The 20,180-nt window shown below is 37.4% G+C and overlaps 2 pseudogenes; both read right to left on the reverse strand.

The window, feature by feature from the left end:
* The window catches only part of LOC127456221 (endosome/lysosome-associated apoptosis and autophagy regulator family member 2-like), a 37,963-nt pseudogene extending 25,456 nt beyond the window's left edge, over window positions 1-12,507 (reverse strand).
* Window positions 12,508-14,346: 1,839 nt separating this feature from the next.
* Window positions 14,347-18,927, reverse strand: LOC127456125 (transmembrane protein 243-like; annotated as a pseudogene).
* Window positions 18,928-20,180: the final 1,253 nt, after the last annotated feature.

The following is a 20,180-nucleotide window of genomic DNA, read 5'->3' on the forward strand; positions in this document are numbered from 1 at the left end:
GAACTGTAAACATTTCTAAAAAGCATTTGTTCACCTTGCCCTCCTCATCACAGGTGCTGTAGGTCTGGATGTAGTCTCTCTCTGAGCATGGAGGTCTTCTCCTACAACTGGCAGAACTTTCAGCTGTTAGACAAAAGAGACATCTCACATCAAATCTAATTTTAAAATCATTCAATCATGCATTTGCATACACACAGACAGCATCTTAAGCCTCTTTGTGCACAAAGGAAGGTTTTGGAAGAAAAACTTAAAGCAAAAGCTTTTAAAGGAACATTTTTAAAATGTATGAAAGCTCATTACCGCCTACTTCCATCACAGTGGGGAAAAAGTGCTTTGGTAATTCATAATCATCAGATACTGAGTCATATTAATTACATATAAAGTCATAGTTATGATATAAAAATCTAAATTGTGAGATAGTAAATCATAATGAGATTAAGTCCAAATTATTAGATAGTAAATCTTGATTATACAATTCAAAGTCATAATTGAGATAAATCATAGTTATGAGATAAAATGTCAAACAACTTTTAGATACCAAGCCATATTTACGTCAGAATTATTACAAAGTTATAATTATGAAAAAGTCATAATGAGATATTAAGTAAGAATTATAAGTCAAATTTTGAGAAAGTCACAATTATGAGATTAAGTCAAAAATTTGATATAAAGTCATAATTATGAGCTAAAAAGTAAAAAATTACAAAATCTTAATTATGCGATAAAAAGTCATAATAATAAAATACAAAACCATGATTATGATATATAAAAAACAAAAAGTCAAAATTCTGAAATAGCAAGTAAAATTATGAGATTAAGTCAAAACTTTGATATAAAGTCATAATTATAAGAAGTAAAAATCATAAAGATACTTAGGCATTATTATTAGATATTAAGTCATAATTATGAGATAGTCCAAATTTACAAAATCATAATTATGTGATAAAAATTCATAATGAGATACATAAGACAAAATTATGATCTACAAAGTCATAACTATGAGATAAATCAAAATTCTGAAATAAGTAAAAAAATATAGCTGAACATCCCCCCCCCCCCCCATATCTATATCAGCTGAGTGACACATTCAAAGTCATAGTGTGAATATATAACCTAATATTTCTAAATAGCAGGATTTTTTTTTAAATACAGCCATGTCATAATTATTCAACCCCTATTGCATGTAGCTGTTTCTTAAATATGTAAGGCTACACAAGTAATTGTTTTAAAACAAAATTAAGTCATCAATCTGCAATGGCACTTATTTAAGTTTTAAAATGTAAGTTTAGTGTTGTTAGCAAAAATGTATTTCTATGCAAAAAATGCAATTAAAAATAAGCGGTCTCAAAAGCTAATAGAGGAGATTATTTCATTACACAAGAAATGGCTAAAAGCACATTTCCAAGGCACTTCAATTTCCAGTAGTCAAAGTTGGCAGCACCATTCATGAATTGTTTTAAATATGGTACAACAGCAACCTTCTTGGGGTGTGGAAGAAAGCAAAACTTCACCAGGGAAATGTTGACTTGAATATTCAAGAAGTAATTAGGAAAGACCTGTGGAGTCCTGGAAGAAGGTTTTATAGACGTATGACACTAAACTGAAAATGAGTTTTACACCCATGGGTCAGCAGTACATCTGGAGTAAGATGACAAGGTGATGACAAGAACGACACCATCCCCACAGTCAAGCATGGAGGTGGGTCAGTCCTGTTATGGGGGTGTTTTGCGGCTATCCTATGTGACTGACACCATGGATTCTTTCAGGTATCAGGCCATTTTGGCATGAAAAATGTGATGCCTTCAGTGTGTAAATTGAAGCTCGGTGATCACTGGACTTTCCAGCAAGACAATAACACCAAGGATACATCCAAGTTGTCCAAAATCTGGTTAAGGGATAGGTCATGGAATGTCCTTAAATGGCCCTTTCAGTCCATCATTAAAATCCCATTGCAAACCTTTGTTAGGATTACAAGGAAGCAGTGGCAGCACAGAAACCAAAGAATGTCAATGAGCTGGAAGCTTTTGCTCTATTCTAATAGAGAGGTGTCCGAAGCCTGAGAACACTTACGTGAAACATTTATTTGCTGTTATTAAGGATAAAGGATGCTCCACAAATGATTGACTTTGGGGGTTGAATATTTTTGACGTGACATTTGTGGAGAGAATTAGTTATTTTTATTTTAAAATTTGGGTAAACTGAACTCTTTGTTCTCAAAATCACTCAAATGTGTATTAAAAACTTACTTTGACTGTTTACTGAGGTTTTAGTTGATGTGTTTTAATTCACATCACCAGAATGTTTTGCTGGTTAGGGGGGTTGAATAATTTCGATTGCAACTGTATGCACCCGATATTAAGTATTAATTAAACAGTCCATATGCACCTGAAACAACGATAAAGTGCCAAAATTTTCAGAACCATCAGGTTAGGTAGCACAGAGATGTGGCGTTTTTTTAAACATTCCTGACTGTTATAGCGCCACCAAGAGGCAGAGGTGCACACTTTTCCATGTGTCCTCAGAGAGACCTCCTATAAAAGTGGCTAAAATTTGGTGATAATACATCATTCCATTCAAGAGTTAAAGCCCAAAATGTGATTTTTATTTTTTTTATTTCACTGTAGCATAACAATTCATAATTATGAGATAAAAATGCATAATTAATTATGAGATAAGTCAAAATTCTGAAATAATAAGTAAAAATATGATTATGAGATAAAAAGTAAAAATTAAAAGATACTAAGTTATAATTATGAGATAAAGCCATAATTATGTTACGAAGTTATAATTATGAGATAGTCAAAACTACGAGATACTAAGCCATAATTATGAGATAAAAAGTCAAAATTATGTCATAATTATGAGATACTAACCCATGAGACAATAAGTCACATTCATGAGATAAAGTCATAATTATTAGTCATATTTATGAGATAAAAAGTAAGAATTGAGATTAAAAGTCAAAGATAAAAAGTAAAAATGATTACAGTCATAATTGAGATAAAAATTCATAATTAAGAAACAGTATCTCATAATTATGACTTACAAAGCACTTTTTTTTCATGCGGCAGAAACTGGCTTCCAAAAAAAAAAAAAAAAAAAAGCTCATGCGAGATAAAGAGAGTGCAGCAGAAAGTCCGAGGCTGGTATCAGTGGAGGAACAAGATCATATATTGGACCATATGTGTCATTTATAATAGGGGACTTCTTTTTGAAATATCTTTTGTCAGGTAAGTGTCTAATGCAGAGGAATCATCTTCAGTTCTTGAGCAGGAGTTTCCAGTTCTTCGTATGTGTTCAAATGAGTGGCGATCCGGTGCTGGAATGACTTATATTTTTTTATGTAATGAACAGTGCTCGTTGCGGACGTTGTCAGTAGCGTAAAATGACACGGCAATGTTTTCTCGTGCAGCTGTTTTTTTCTGCATCAACAGAACTACTGCAAGCACATACATATATATCTGCAAGCATAATGCCTATGGTGTTCACAAGCAGATATATACTTAGAAGCATAGTGTGTTTTTGTATTGCAAGGTGTGCATAAGCTGGCCCCACGACCGCAGTAGGTGTCCTGCGGACAGGGCTCACAAGAGGATGAGCCAGGGGTATGACTGAAAGTCCCAGGCTTGCATGGGAAACACTCTGATGTGTACGCCACAGCTGACAGAGAGAGAGAGAGAGAAAGACAAAGATGGGACACATATTCTCCATGAGCAGGAGTGATTTTGATATCAAACTGGAGAAGAATGCACTCATACAGTAACACGTCTTCACCTTCTATCCGTATGTTCCATAGGAACACAGGTTTGATGGCTTTAGCTCCCAGTGTTACTCTGGTAGTCCTCCAGTACAGGATGTTTGTTCCAGAATTCAGATTCACCTGATCATACAAGTGGAAGACACAATATTATATGAGCATGTAAATATGCAAGTTAATATGACTTCTGTATTCATGCTTTTGAGCATTGTTTTGCCTTTGTTATTTTCTCTGCTGAAAAAAAACTAAACAGCTAAAATCAGCCTAAGCTGGTTGGCTGGTCCTAGCTGGTCTCCCAGCCTGGTCAGGCTGGTTTCAGCAGGCATGTGTTCAGCCAAGGACAAAAAAGGAAGGAAGGCCGCAACCCCCCTTGTTTAAGGCCATTTCGCGATTTCAGTCTATATATAGTCTATGTTGATTTAATGGATATCACATAGACAAGCAAGAATTCCAAAATGTTAAGGTTTTACAGCGTTTTGTAACTTATACTGTCATGTCCTTTGCAGTTTCACACCGAAGTGAAAATTACTGTTAATAAAAATGACCATGTTTTTATGAGTACCAATCCATCTATGTTTGGTGTCTATTTTTCACGGACTCTCTGGATTCATTAAGATAAAGATGACTTACCTGAATTACGTCCCGAATGAAGCAGTCGTTCTGCACATTCTCAACAAGCACGATGCAGAACGTTGAAAGCGCCAAGGATCCAGTTGGAGGGTTGAATGACGATGACGCGAAAAAAATCTGATGTACGCAATTTACACGGGTCATCCAGCCGAGGTCAGAAAATACGGAAATCTGTAAAATCACATCACTGTTTTAGGTACTGTTTGGCTAGCCAGTGTGGTAGAGCCGCTGGCCTCCTAGCTTAACCAGCTGAGCACCAGCTTGGCCAGCTAAGACCAGCAAATCAGCTTAGGCTGGTTTTAGGCTTTTTTCCAACAGAGTTAAAGCTGGCTTATTACAATTTATTTAATTTTTTTCATTTACACATCCATTTTCTTTAGACACAGGTATGTCTGTGTTTTGATCACTTACACTATGTGTTCCCCACTCTCCATGACTGGTCAATTTGATCCATTTTTTTTATTTGAATCCTGGTCCATCTCTTGACACTGGTCATTTTGAATCTGTCCCAAAGAAGTGATTATGAAACCATCCACTAACCACCAATCATTGACTCATTAAAACACATGCAAAATAAAAAAGCTGTACTGTTCATAATGTTGCTAAATTCACAAAGGAAAATAAGACATTTACTATAGCCGCAAGCAGCAATTTTTGGGGTCCACGCTGTTTAGAAAATTGGAAAAAAGCTCAAAGTAATTTCATTGCTAAGTCCTCTAGCCACTTTGTAAGTCTGCAAACACCATACCTACAAGGATTTCATAATCCTGTACCTCATGGCATATTCTCACAAAATTTGGTACAGTATACTGCCTAATTTTGACAACCTGTAAGTGGATGCCAAATTTTATAACGATCGACAGTTTACAACACAAGTTATTAGCTGTTGAAATTTAATTTGACCATTTTGGTCATGCACTTGACCCAAAAAGATGCATGCCAAATTCCAACTTCCTCGACCAAACTGTTGCAAAGTTATAATTGGTGTTTATTTGTTGCGCCTCCTATGGACAGAATTGGACGAAATTTGGCACACATCCTAAAAATGTCTTTATTCCGAAGTTTCCCAAGTTTCATTAAGCTCGGACTTTGCGTTCAGAAGATACAGGTCGATATGTGAATTTGGAACATGGCCAATGCATTCTGCATTGGTGCTTTGACCCCTGCAAAGTTAGTATATAAAAATTTAATTGGTACAGTTTGAAGTATCAGTTTTCGACGTCCTTTAAATATCATACACAAGAATAGGGTTTCAAGATCCTGTTCTTTTGTTGTAATGAGATTCAAACTCACATAAAACTCGAAGAAGATGCTGTTGTCCATATACTGGTATTCAAAAGACACTGAGCCCATTTTTTTTTAAGTGTACAGTGTAGACAAGAGATACGACACACTCATCCCTGTTGGACTCCAGATACGATCCCTGTGCAGTCCACTTTGCACTAAAGACACAAGGAACACATTCAAACACAGATACAATCAAGTCTCGTCACACTATAAAGAACGGCTGTAGTAATACAAGTACATTTTAGTAACTAAAGCTTTTAGCATTCTAGGAATAAAAATCAATTAATGGTTTACGACTAGTCCTGTTCCATGTCTCCGGATGCACATGCATACAAGTCTTTGTGTATGCAGATGTGTGCGAATCCATGTGTGCATACTTATTTATTACCAGAAAAAAATGGGAAGAATTAATCATTATCAACACCTTTAAAGATGTACCAAAATGAGATGTATTTGTATTTCTGCAATTTCCTTGATTAAACTGAAGCAGAGTTATACTTGGTTTTTAGTTGTAGCGCCTCCTATGGGCAGAACTGCACAAAATTTGGCACGCATCCTCAAAATGACTTTACTTCAAAGTTCCCCAAGTTTCATACGTTTTTGACTTTGCCTGCAGAAGATATAGGTCAATAAGTGAATTTGGGCTATGGCCAAAAATATGCATTCACCTTCGGTGCTTTGACCCCTACAAAGATAGTGAAATCTAAAGAAATTAATTTAGAACAGTACCAAGTATCGACTTTCAATGTCCTTTAAATATCATACACAAGAATGGGGTTTTCAGATCCTGTTCTTATGTAGTAATGAGATTCAAACTCACACCGATTTCTGAAATTTCCAATAAAACATAAAATATTATATGATGTCTACTATACTATGACGTCACTCGCCTGCTGCAGGTGGACACATTCTGTCCAATGGGTGAGTTATCAGGGTTTGTTGCTAGGTTACTGAATCCGGGCGGGATGTCGTCCCATTCATCAAAACGCAATCCGCTGCCCAGGGAGTAGGTGCCGGCCGCACAGTGAGTGCAATCCTGAGCCGACATCTCGAGAAACTCCCCTACCTCACATGAGAAACCTGATGGAGAAGTAGGGGCAAAAGGAGTTCACACCGAAGATCATCATATTCTGAAGGCATATTTATACCCCACATAGTGTGACACTATGCCCCGCTATAGGGTCAACGTGTGTTCAATTAACTGTATCTTTTTTGTTACAGAGTGAAAAAAGGTTAAAATGTTCAAAAGCTGTTTTGTAGCCAAGACTTCAAGGTATGTGGCTATGCAGAATAATGTTTTTTTTTTGTTTGTTTTTTGTTTTTTTAAATAAACATACCATGAGAAATATTTACAGGAGTAAAAAGTATGACAACTAGCCCTGGTCTCCTCTCTAATTATATGATAAAATATGATATAAGGTGTTGAAATGTTGGGGGGGGGAGAAATAGGATTGGAGTGAGTGGGTGATGTTTTGGGATTAATTACTCATAGGCCTTCAAACACATTTTCTGTCCAATAGGAAATTCCTCTGAGCTGATAAGGGGTGAGTGACAAAGACGCTGTTCAGAAGCACATGTTTTGAGAATCACTTGTATGCATGGGCAAAGAAATACATGAACAGCCAGAGACATCTTTTCATTTCCCAAATACCCCAAGCCGCTCAGATAAAACTCTTCCGTTAAACAAATTTCCTCTTTGTCTAACACACAATATGAACGTACTGCAGTCGGTGCCCTGCACAGGGTCTGGTAGTCCTGTACACTCTCCAGGGTTCAGAGGAATAGCCACCCTCCATCTGGATCCTGTGCTGTCACACTCTGTGTACTGAAAGTAGTAGTCTGCCTGCAAAAACAAAATTTTACAAGGACCATGTAGGTGACCAAGTTTGACTGTAAAACAGTAAAGCACAAGGATTTAATACAAAGAACAATAAAAGAAGATCACAATAGAGGGCTCTAATAAATCAATGAGTCATGCATGTGTCTTTAGGCTGCTGTGGCCTCACTCTTTCCCCTCCAGACACATGAAATGAAATGAAAACTCAGGAAGATGGGTTTAAAGGAAATCAAGATAACTCTGGTTTGTTCAGAATAGCACACTACCATATAATAAGACCAGAGACATTTATTAAAGGGCTGTTCACCAAAAATGAAAATTCTGTCATCTTTTACTCACACCCATATTGTTCCAAACCCGTGTAACTATTTTTCTTCTATGGAACATAAGAGGAGACTCAGTCAACACTCACTTTCATTCTATGGAAAAAAAGATGCAATGCGAGTGAATGGGGCGTGAGGCTAACATTCGGCCTAACATCTCCTTTTGAATTCCACAGAGGACAGTGTTGGTGAGACTGCTTTGAAACTGCAGGTTCCCAAGCTATAAGCTACTCATAATGTAGAGTAGTTAAACTACAGTCAAGCTACTGTTAAAAAAACAAAAAAACAAGTTAGCTATACTACAAGCTACCATACTAAAAAAAAAAAAAATAACTTTTTTATTTTTTGGGATGAAATTGAACAAGTATTCCTTTAAAAACCATACTCTTTCCACACCACCACCCAATGCATTGAGTTGTAACAGCAAGCTTTAGTTGAGTAAAGCTATTTTATTTGTTACTCACGGAAACAATGCAAAGCTTTTTTTTTTACGGTGAGTGTGTTGATTGTTTTTTTCTTCGCCCAGCGAGGAAAAGACCTGACCAATAATATATAAGCTTTAGATCATGTTTCAGAAACCGTTGCAATTACCAGAACCAATGCAACTGGTGGTGCTAAAGCACAGAAAGCTGTTTTGACCAACAACATTAAACGCTGAGGTAACTCGAGGAAGAAATCCTGAACCAGCAGTCAGGTTGTGTATTTCATTTGCATCAAATGCCATAAAAACTGAAGAAAAAACAAATCTCATATGGGTTCTCTTAACATGTAATTGATATTGCTGCATCACTGCCTTGCATCCCCTTTAAAGATTATCTGATCTTATGTGGATTGTCTTCATAATTTATTCCAACTATTGCTGTGACTTGCAGTGCACACTGTGTACCTTTGAATACAAAAAACAAAATCGTTATTCCTGTGCTTTTTTTAATAGTCGGTAGCAGTATTAAAATATCTAATAATGGGTCGAACTGAAGAGGGGTTTTGTTGAGTGAGATTTGTGTATTATTGCTTGCACTCTTGGAGCAGATGCAGGGTTCTGAGCAAATATAACACAAATAGATGGCAATAAGATACAGTCAAACATTTGTTTTAACAGTCATTATGAGTGTGCATTATGTACTGTTTAAGTAATGTATGACAGTGGCATATAATTAATATCGTTCCAAATGATTATGTTTTAACCGTTACACCATTTTTAACACTCGATTCTTTCTAATCACCCCTCAGACTGTCTACATGATAATACTGTCACTCAACTTGTCCAGCAGGTGAACTGAATATACACCTCTTGGCCAAAAAATAAATAAAAAATTGCATACTCTAATACTTCGTTGGACCGCCTTTAGTTTAGTCTGCTCTGCTCAGATTGGTCAGATGTCCCAGTCTGTTGCGATTGGTCTACCACTTAGTGTAGTGTTTGAGGGCGAGTCAAAGCCGTTCACGAGCAGCCAATGACGACCAGAGGTGGGTTTTTTGTTACCAAATTAGTACAGGAAGTAAGTCTGGAATTACTAACGACTCGTTTCAGGTGTTCAGAATCGGTTCTTTCTTTTGGGAGTCAATAACTCCATTTGTCGTGCACTTTGATTTTTGAAACTTTGCAGACTTTTTTACATTCACAAACAGCTATATAACACACTACATGAAAGGTAATATTTGAAAAACCATAATAGGTGCTCTTTAATCAGTTCATGAAGGAACCGATTCACTTAAATGATTCAGATTTCCCAGCACTATATGGGAGAGAGGATGGTTTAGGTGTGTTTGATTGCTCCCTCTGCTCCATTGCGGCGTTCACAATACAATGTGACAAATGTGGCGTTTTGTGACGCTAAAGGGCTACTTGCTGTAAAACATAGCTTGTTAAAAGCTGCACTATTGTAAAAAGCTGAGCTACTGATATGCTACTGAAAAATACACTTAAAGGTGCTGTAAGCGATTTCAGCCGTTCTACTTCCACGTGACTGTGCTGTTGAATTAGCCACACCCCCTCTTTCAAAACACCACACTCCAAAGATAACAAATGAGCTTTATTGAGACCAACATTGAACAGAAACGCATGTCAAAAACAACAGCAGCAAAACAGCGCCCTCAACTGACAACTGTTATGAACAATATGGCATAAAAATGTCAGTAAGCCTCAAAAATTCGCTGCAACTACAACATTATGAGAACGCGCAAAATGATTGACGGGTCGAAAGCGTCATTGTCCGCGGCTCCCGGACAAATTTTTATTTGCTGTTTACAGAGTCTAGAGCTGTCGCAGAGACAGGTGAGATATCTTACGACACTTATTTCAGTAATATAAGGAAGTGGGAAATTGTTTTGCATACCTTTCCATTAAAAAATAAAATAAAAAATAAAATAAAAAAAAAAATCGCTTACAGCACCTTTAGGTTAGTAGCGTCACTACTTTTAGTTAGCTACTCCCCAACACTGCAAAGTCATACAGGTTTGGAACAACATGAGAGTGAGTAAAGGATTACAGAATTTTCATTTTTAGATGAACAATCACTTTAACAATAAAGCAGCTGCAAAAGTGCTCATTACAGATTCATTGATTTTCCTAAATGTGACCATATCGACTGGCCAAGATGCATTGAATCACTTTTAATACAACATCTCTCCAGCAACACTGAGTGAGTGGGAAGGAAAGGCAGACATCAGGCGGAAACTGATAATAAATCCAAGAATGGCCTGCGGGTCAACAGACTGCTGGGCAGAGACTCGACCCTTCACACGGCTCAGAAAAGTAAAGTCCCACAAGTTACCATCCAAATCACTAGAACTATCCCAACAGCATCAGCTCACCTCTATGATCTAAACAGCTGGGTTAGAAGTTTAAAGTATTAAGGTGCCAATGATGACTATGCAATGTAAGACAGCTCACTTAAAAGTAAGTTTATCATCCCCGTTTTTCCATGCGGTCACTGAGCGCACAGAAGTCAGAGGAGGAGCTGAGCTCTCAGTAAAAGCGGTTTCAAGGAGGCTATTATTAGCATCATATCACCAGGCTCTTGAGATGGGCACACAGGGTGGACCTTCATCTCTGTGATAAACACAGCTTCACACTCCACTGGAAACGTATTCAGGAGAACACTAGAGATAAAAACACCCTGGCAGCAGGTGAAAAACACCTCATTTTCATAGCTGAAAAATAATGTTTCTTTTAGAGGGGATGAACGTCCCAAAAATCTATATACTCACACAAAAAGCATGCAAGTTACACAATCAATAAGCAAGTAAGCACATGGACAAAGAGCTGAAGAAATTGTATAGGTGGCATTCTACATTGTTGACGCACAAACAGAAATGAACCTAGGTAAACGTTTATTTAGTATAGCAAAAATGCAAGATAGTTGGCCTTGCTGTCAACAGCACATCGACCAAACCAAGTAATTTTTACCATTTGGGAAGCAACAGCTTGTCTCAACAAATGCACTAAAACTCAATGCTCCGTATCCAAACCAAACAGACAGTTTAGAGTATAGAAACAGAGCAAATTATTATGAATAACTCCTCTATATTAAGGGAAGTGGGATACCAATGGCCAAGATATTGTGTTAGAAATAAACTGGAATATTAAGCATCTACATTTTGTGTTCAGAGCAGAATTGCAATGTTTATTTACAGCAGTTAAACAATAGACTATATGGTACACAATAGTATCCAACACTGATCTGTATAACAATAACAGTTTTGGTGGGGGTAAAATTACATATTGAATGTTACAGCAAAATGTGCTTAAACAAAAAATTCAATTTTCCCACAGGATGCCATTGTTTCCTGAAGTCACACAATATTCACCACAAAAAAAACTTTTACATAAAAAAATAAATAACATAAAATCTAGCTTTTTTTTAAAAAAATCAGTGGTTACCTAGAAACATGATCAAGAAGGGAAAAAGGAAAATATATCATCAATTTCCATGCTTGGGTCTCTGAAGGCTACATGGAACTGCTTTCACTTCAAATACTTAAAAAAAAATAAAATTAAAAAAAAAAAAAAAACTTATTTCAAAAACTCTGCTGGAAGACATTTCATCTAAACTAAAACCATTTTCCAAAAATATATAAACAGCTTGGCACTCGTTGGTTATATCTACACTGATGCACCTGTTACTTTGTTTATTTATAAGGTGTGACAACAATTTGACACAACATATTGCTGCACGTGACAGTTAAGAGGTTGATCCCAAAGTAGCCTAATAAATAAATGCATGCAAGGTAACCAGAGAGAGTCACAGACACAGATGCACAAACAGATGCATTAACTGAATCACCCCATAAAACACAATAAACACAATAAACACAATAAATAAACGCTCTCTCACCTCGTTGCACTGACGCACTTCAGCAGCAGACACAGCGGGCGCGTGCAGAGTGAAATGCACAATAACATCCCCGAGGTGACGGACGAGGGTTTGCATTGCACGATCCATCGCAATGACGTCACGAAATACTAGTGATGTTTTAAACCGATCTCTTTTGAACGACTCGATCGAACCGATTCGCAAGGCTTTGCTAGATCACACAACTGTAAGGGATGACTTTGTTTTGGAGTAAAACTGTGAAACTGGAACACAAAATTGGAATAATTAGCATAAAACTGGCAACACTGTTGTTGTTAACAGTGTTGTAAACAGTAATGTTGGAGCAATAAACAAAATTTGACACAATCTGTGTAACCTAATAGTGGAAATAGTGGTAAAAGCAACAAAAATGAAACGTGAAATGCTGCGCGAGGACTTCGGTGAACACTTTCAAGTGAGGACTCGGTTCTGTGAATCGTTCTTTGAATCGGTTTAATTGAACGAAGCGATTTGCTGAAAGGAATCAGACTTCCCTACGCTAGCTCAAAACGTCAAAACGTTCCTGCCTTAAACATCATGACTGGGGAACCATCCTTAAACCAGTGGCGTACCCATGGATGGGCCGGGGTGGGCCTGGCCCCACCTAAATTAGACCCAGGCTCACCCAGAATATTAGAGGTTATTCAGATATATATATTAAAAAATATGCATTAATTCTGATTTCTGAAACTGTTTGAATGTGCCTCTTCTCTTTTAAGAAAATAAAAAAATAAAAATTGGGGCGAAAAATTGGCCCATACATTTTTATTGGGGCCCACCCAAAAGTAATTTCCTGGCCACGCCCTTGCCTGAAATATAATTATATTACAATAGAGTATGGCGAGGCATGTGCAAACATGTTTGCAGGGTTTGCAGTTGTCCTTGATCACCACCAGATGGCAGTTGCCAATTAAGATTACATATTTAAGGTACATTGTAGGGTAAGTGGTGAAAAATTTGGAAATGACCAATCACAGCACCAAAATAAATAAATAAATTATATATATATTATTATTATTATTATTATTATTATTATTCTTTTATTATTTTACATAAGACTTTGATGTTGAAATTCCCAAAAAGTCTGAAGGCTCACTGGGGTTTTTCAAAGTCCTTTTACATATATGCAATATAGTCATCATGGTAGATGTCATGGTTTTGACACAATTCTGACCTTTATCTTAAAGGGATAGTTCACCTAAAAATGACAGTTCTTTCATCATTTACTCACCCTCATAAAATCCCAGATGTGTTTGACTTCCTTTCTTCTTCAGAAAACAAAGATTTTTAGAAGAGTATCTCAGCTCTGTAGGTCCATACAATGCAAGTGAATGGTGACCAGAACTTTGAAGGTCCAAAAATCACATAAAAGTAACATAAAAGTAATCCATACGACTCCAGTGGTTTAATCCATGTCGTTAGAAGAGATATGATCAGTGTGGGTGAGAAATGGATCAATATTTAAAGACCCTTTTTAATATAAATCTCCACTTTCACATTCTGAAAGTGAAAGTGGAGATCTATATTCAAAAAAAGATTGAAATATTGATCTGTTTCTCACCCAAAGTAATTGCATCGCTTCAGAAGACATACAGTATATTAAAGCACTGGAGTGACCTTGAAAGGTCTCCATTCACTTGCATTGTATGGACCTACAGAGCTGAAATATTCTTTTACAAATCTTCATTTGTGTTCAGCAGAAGAAAGAAAATCATACACATCCGGGATGGCATGAAGGTGAGTAAATGATGAGAAATGTTTCTTTTTTGGGTGAACTATCCGTTTAAGTTATGTTCACAGCATATGTAATCAAATTAGTTGCATTTAAAAAAATAGGGTTTACTATATTGATATTAGGGCGGGTTATTGACAGCCACCTCACGATATGATACGTATTGTGATGCACGTCACGATACGATATATCGCGATACATCATGATTCGATTTCGCTTTTAATTTAAATTCATTTGGGTATAGTTCAGTTATAATGTCCATTTTGCTTGCACACAGTATGAAAGAAATTCTCTTTCAGCTAATGCTGAATTATACAGGTGATATATTTTATCATTAGTTTTTCATCATTTTGGTGACATAAAAATGTAGTCCATGTATTACATCAATAAATATGGTGTATTGAAACTGCATATATTATATTGCATATATACAGTATATTGTTACTTGTTTGTTGTTTAAATGCCTAATTTGTACTATTTACAAGTATTTACTTAGATATGTAGAACAAGTGCTAAAATGGTACTGTCTCTTTAAGACCTGTGGCAGCAACTTTGACATCAGTTTGTTTGGTCGAATGGCTTCTTTATAGTGTCCATGCTATGTGTGTTTAGAATTAAATGTTTCTGTGGTTGTTTTTGATAAATAACTGACTGTAGAGAACAGAAAGGACATTAAAAGAGACATTATTAAACAACAAATGGTTTGCTTGGATCAAGTCTTTGGACTCACATTACGCAGAAAGTGTCAAAACTTTTACTCTCAGCACACACTGAAAAGATATCGGTGCTGAACTTCTATGCAGTGGCGGATTTAGGCATGGGCAGTCGCCCAGGGCGGCATCTTGCGGGGGGCGGCACGAGGCACCCACACAGACCCCCCCACCCGCATATGGATGTATTTACGCACATCTGAATGTTGGGGATTGCGGATAGAAAGAAAGAGCGATCTTGGCATTTTAAGAATCAACATTGGGATCGTACAAATGAGATTAAATAGAAAATCTATATTTTTGCCTGGCCCAAGATCCAAACTCGTGAGAGAGGTCCAGCATGTCCGTGACAGAAACCGTGAATCCTGAAGGATCAGTTTGTCTCTTTCATGCCTCATAGAAGCATCTCTGACTGCTCTGAAAATATCACGATATATCACGATACATGGATCTAACTATCGATACCATACACTTATTATCATAAGACCAGCTTTGACATCAAAAATGCACAAAAGGTACTTTGTCCAAAACACATACTGACAGATTCAAACCTGCACAGTATTTGAGTGCCTGTGCACACATCTCAGAAAAAACTGCTAAATTGCATTTTATTGCTGCTGTATTCATAATTTTCCAACTTTTCTGCAGACAGAATTGAGAAGGTGCATGGTCCTGAGTCCAAATCACTGTCATCTGCCAACGTCATGGAAGTATAGATTGGCACACAGACAGAGGATGATAATGCAACCTATGGAATAATAAATAAGACCACGGAACTTGGGATCCAGATCTCCTTGACGATACCAGAATATCTGCAAAACAGAGGTACACTAAATCAAGTATGCATGGATGACTTACAAAAATGGTATGTCTAAACAGGATTTTAGGCTATTAAAAGCAAAAACATACGCTTTAAAGAACCAACAGGACATGTAGCACTGCTGAAAACTCCATTTATGCTTAACTTTCATAATTAGACCAAAATATAAATTATTTCTTAATAAATAAAGATTTTGTTAATTAATGAGAGTTTAAGAGAGAGAGAGAGAACATGACGGTAACTATCAAGGACTGAATTAAAGTATCAAATTTTGGGGGAAACGGCGCTTACCAGCACCAGTACAGAAGAACAGATCATGATGATGCAGACCACAAAGAAGATATTCAGTGCTGTGGGAGTTGGTATAGGGAAGACAAAAGAACTGATGACAGTTACCTAGAAAGACAGAGACAGAATACAACTATTTCAAACTACAGTAACTTGTGTAAAGACCTAAAGAACTCAGTCTGCAGCTGTAACAGATAAAACAGAAGGGTTACACACTTCAAATAACTCCAACAGTATTTTCCTGAATGGCTTGTGTCCATCTCCAATGTGTGACATCATTATTTCTTAAAGATCTTCAGTTAAAGGTCACAGTATCATAACAGGGTTATGGTCAAGTGACACACAAAAACCTCCACTATTTGTGTTAAAATGACACATTTACCACAAAAGAACACATGCTATTGAGAAAATGTAATTCTAGACACTTAAAGGAATATTCTGGCTTCAATACAAGTTAAGCTCAATCAACAGCATTTGTGGCATTACCACAAAAAATCATTTCAACTCGTCCTTCCTTTTCTTTCAAAAAAGCAAAACTCAGGGTTATAGTGAGGCACTTGCAATGGAAGCGAATGGGGGCCAAAACTCACTGTTTCAAAAGGACAGACACAATATGCATGTTAACGTGTGTTATAAAATCATTCCAACTTTTTCTGTGTAAAGTTACACCGATCAGCCACTACTTTAATACCACCTGCCTAATACTGTGTAGGTCCCCCTTGTGCTGCTAAAACAGTTCTGACCCGTCGAGGCATGGACTCCACAAGACCCCTGAAGGTGTCCGGTGTTATCTGGCACCATAGAATTAGCAGCAGATCCTTTAAGTCCTGTAAGTTGCGAGGTGGGGCCTCCATGGATCGGACTTGTTGGTCCAGCACATCCCATAGATGCTCAATCGGATTGAGATCTGGGGAATTTGGAGGCCAGGGCAACACCTTGAACTCTTCATCATGATGCTCAAACCATTCCTGAACATTGTGTGCAGTATGGCAGGGCTCATTATCCTGCTGAAAGAGGCCACTGCCATCAGGGAATATCGTTGACATGAAGGGGTGTACCTGGTCTGCAATGATGTTTAGGTAGGTGGTACATGTCAAAGTAGCATCCACATGAATGCCAGGACCCAAGGTTTCCCAGAAGAACATTGCCCAGAGCATCACGCTGCCTCCGCCGACCTGCCTTCTTTCCATAGTGCATCCTGCTGCCATCTCTTCCCCAGGTAAACGACGCACACGCACCCGGCCGTCCACATGACCTAAAACAAAATGTGATTCATCAGACCGGGCCACCTTCTTCTATTGCTACATGCTACATGGTCCAGTTCAGATGCTCACGTGCCCATTGGTAGGCACTTTCGGCGGTGGGCAGGGGTCAGCAAGCTGCGATGCACTGTGTGTTCTGACACCTTTCTATCATGGCCAGCATTACGTTTTTTAGCAGTTTGTGCTACAGTAGCTCTTCTGTGGGATCGGACCAGATGGGCTAGCCTTCGCTCCCCACACGCATCAGTGAGCCTTGGGTGCCCATGACCCTGTCGCTGGTTCACCGGTTGTCCTTCCTTGGACAACTTTTGGTAGGTACTAACCACTACATACCGGGAACACCCCACAAGACCTGCCGTTTTGGAGATGCTCTGACCCAGTCATCTAGCCATCACAATCTGGCCCTTGTCAAAGTCGCTCCGATCCTTACGCTTGCCCATTTTTCCTGCTTCTGACACACGAAATTCAAGAACTGACTGTTCACTTGCTGCCCAATACTCATACTAATATCCCACCCCTTCACATGTGCCACTGTAATGAGACAATAAATATTATTCACTTCACCTGTCAGTGGTTTAATGTTGCAGCTAATCAGTGTATATCCAATTTTATAACACCGTAAACACTAAAACCCTAAAACGACTGTAAAAACGATGATTTAAACAACTTTACTGCTCAAATTAATGTACGTGCTTTTGCAAAATTATAAGCTTCACACTTCTGCCTTTAAACCCTCCAAAAATGGGCCCCATTGACTTCCATTGTAAGTGCCTCACTGTAACCTTAATTTCTGTTGTTTTTAAAGAAAAGAAGAAACTAATCTAAATTCATTTTTGTGGTAATCAACATTATGCCACAAATGCTGTCAACTGAGCTTTACTCGAACCCGGAATATTCCTTTAATTGTATAAAAATGGTTATGTCAATTGAATGAGAATTATTATTTAACCCTAATTTTTATTTTTTACCAAAGATGTTTAAGATGCAGCTCTGGGGGCATGAGTAAATGACACTAGTGCAATAAATTACAATTATTTCAATTATTTAAAATATGACTTTAAGGCCCAAAGCATTTTTGGTCTATCAAAGGTTTATTATTTTTAAATATTGTAAAAAATTATATATAATTATAATAAAAATTTTAATCAGTTTTAAAATAATTATTATAAATACCATGACTTGTATTTAGGCCATAAATCACCAAATTGTAAAATTGTAGAAAATTACCTATATATATATATATATATACACACACACACATATGGCTATTTTCCCCCAAAAAATTCCATACAATTTAATGGAGTAATTTTTTACAAAATAAAATAAAAATAACTAAATATTTGTTATTAATTCTGTATAAAATTGCACATTTAGAATAAAATGGCTAAAATATATTTTGAGTGTGTGTGTGTGTGTGTGTGTGTGTGTGTGTGTGTGTGTGTTGGTACTAAAGTTAGTGGCCAATACTCACTAAGACAAGCAGAGATGTAACCCCACCAACAGCAAGGTTAACAATTCTGTCCTGAAAGTAAAACAAAATTTGACATTGGGGGAAAAAATAAAATGCAATGAATTTTTGACAAGCAATCTTTACCTATTCCCAGGTTCAAAGCATTTCACTACACAACAGTACAACCCAGTGTACTAAATTATCCCTTTTAATTTTGGTTTATATCCCCTACCTTATTGAGTCAACACCAGACAAACAGTAATTAAAATCATTTTAACTTTCATGTTTCTGCACCACTACAGAACCCAAAACTGTGTGTAACAGCTCTCTATAATTGAATAGAAAAAACAGATATTATTATTATTATCTCACCCGCGTTGAAGTCTCTCCGAACAGTGCTCTGTTATCTGTGGTGCGCGTCCTGAAATCATCCATGTTGTTGCTGATGGGACTGACTGAGGGTTTGTGGTCATCATGAGCGGCTAATCTCTAAACCCTGCCCCAGTCTCATGCACTCATGGCAGGGCTTTCTCATTCCTCGAGAGATATAATGCCTCTGGCCGAAGCAGCACAAGCGCAAAAAGAGGCGATTATATTGTTACATTGTATCTGTCCCAGTGGAACACACAGGGAAACATTGTAGCTGGAGATAGTCATGAGATTGTGCTTGTTTACTGTGGAAAATAACACAAGAAACAATTGTATCATGTTGCCGGTGGAGTGAACCGGTTTCATTTTGATCGCTTTGCAACTTGCTGACCACCTGTAACAGGTTTAATCACAAGAGTAGAATAATGAGCGGGTGGAGCGGCAACGGATAAAGCAGTCGAGCTTTAAATGGGCGGGGCTTAGTGGACCAGACGATATCTCTAATAGGTCAGGTACGGTGGGTCTTATTTATCATTTTTGCAAACTCTCCACCTATAGACTGTTAACGTTGTATTTTCAATTTAATGTATTTTAAAGTTTCTTAGAGTCACTTATCCGGTGTCATTAATTTATAACCTAGACAGGAAAACATTGTTGTAACATGCACTGTTACTTTTCTCAACGCTGGTCAGGAATGACCAATCAGAGTCAACTTGATTGTCGGATACCAGGTATTGAATTCAGAAGACTTAAACGATTTTATATGTGTTTATTATTATTATTATTTAATATTATATGTTTACAAATATCTCCCTGAAGACAAAAAATTGAACTAAATAGAGCGGAACAATCTGGTTCCGGAAGTAAAAATTCCATACATTTTCAGCATAATTAAATAGTTTAACCAAACAACAAATGACGATTCTATCATCATTTACTCACCCTCATGCTGTCTCAAACTTACATGACTTTCTTTCTTCTGCTGAACACAAACTAAGATTGTTTGAAATATGTATGACAGGGGTATCATGTTAAATAAATATATTTTTAAATCTATTTTTTTTTTTTTTTTTTTTTTTTGAGGGGGTGTAATGGTAGCCAGCTAGTAGGTAGCTGTGCAGTGTGTAAACCTCACTCCGCTTAGGCGCACTAGTGACTAATGCAAGGGGCTGTAGCCTTTAGCCTCCTTGTTAGCATGCCTGCCTCCCTCCCATGCCGGAGATGCTGATTTGAGTCCTGGGTTGAGTAGGACCGGTTACATTAGCGTGCCCGCCTCCCATGCTGGAGACCCCGGTTTGAATCCCGCTTGGAGCAGGTCAAGCAGGACTGGTTACAGTGGTGCCGTGACCCGTAGGGAGTG

Source organism: Myxocyprinus asiaticus, chromosome 18 (genome assembly GCF_019703515.2).
Source record: "Myxocyprinus asiaticus isolate MX2 ecotype Aquarium Trade chromosome 18, UBuf_Myxa_2, whole genome shotgun sequence".
NCBI lineage: Eukaryota > Metazoa > Chordata > Actinopteri > Cypriniformes > Catostomidae > Myxocyprinus > Myxocyprinus asiaticus.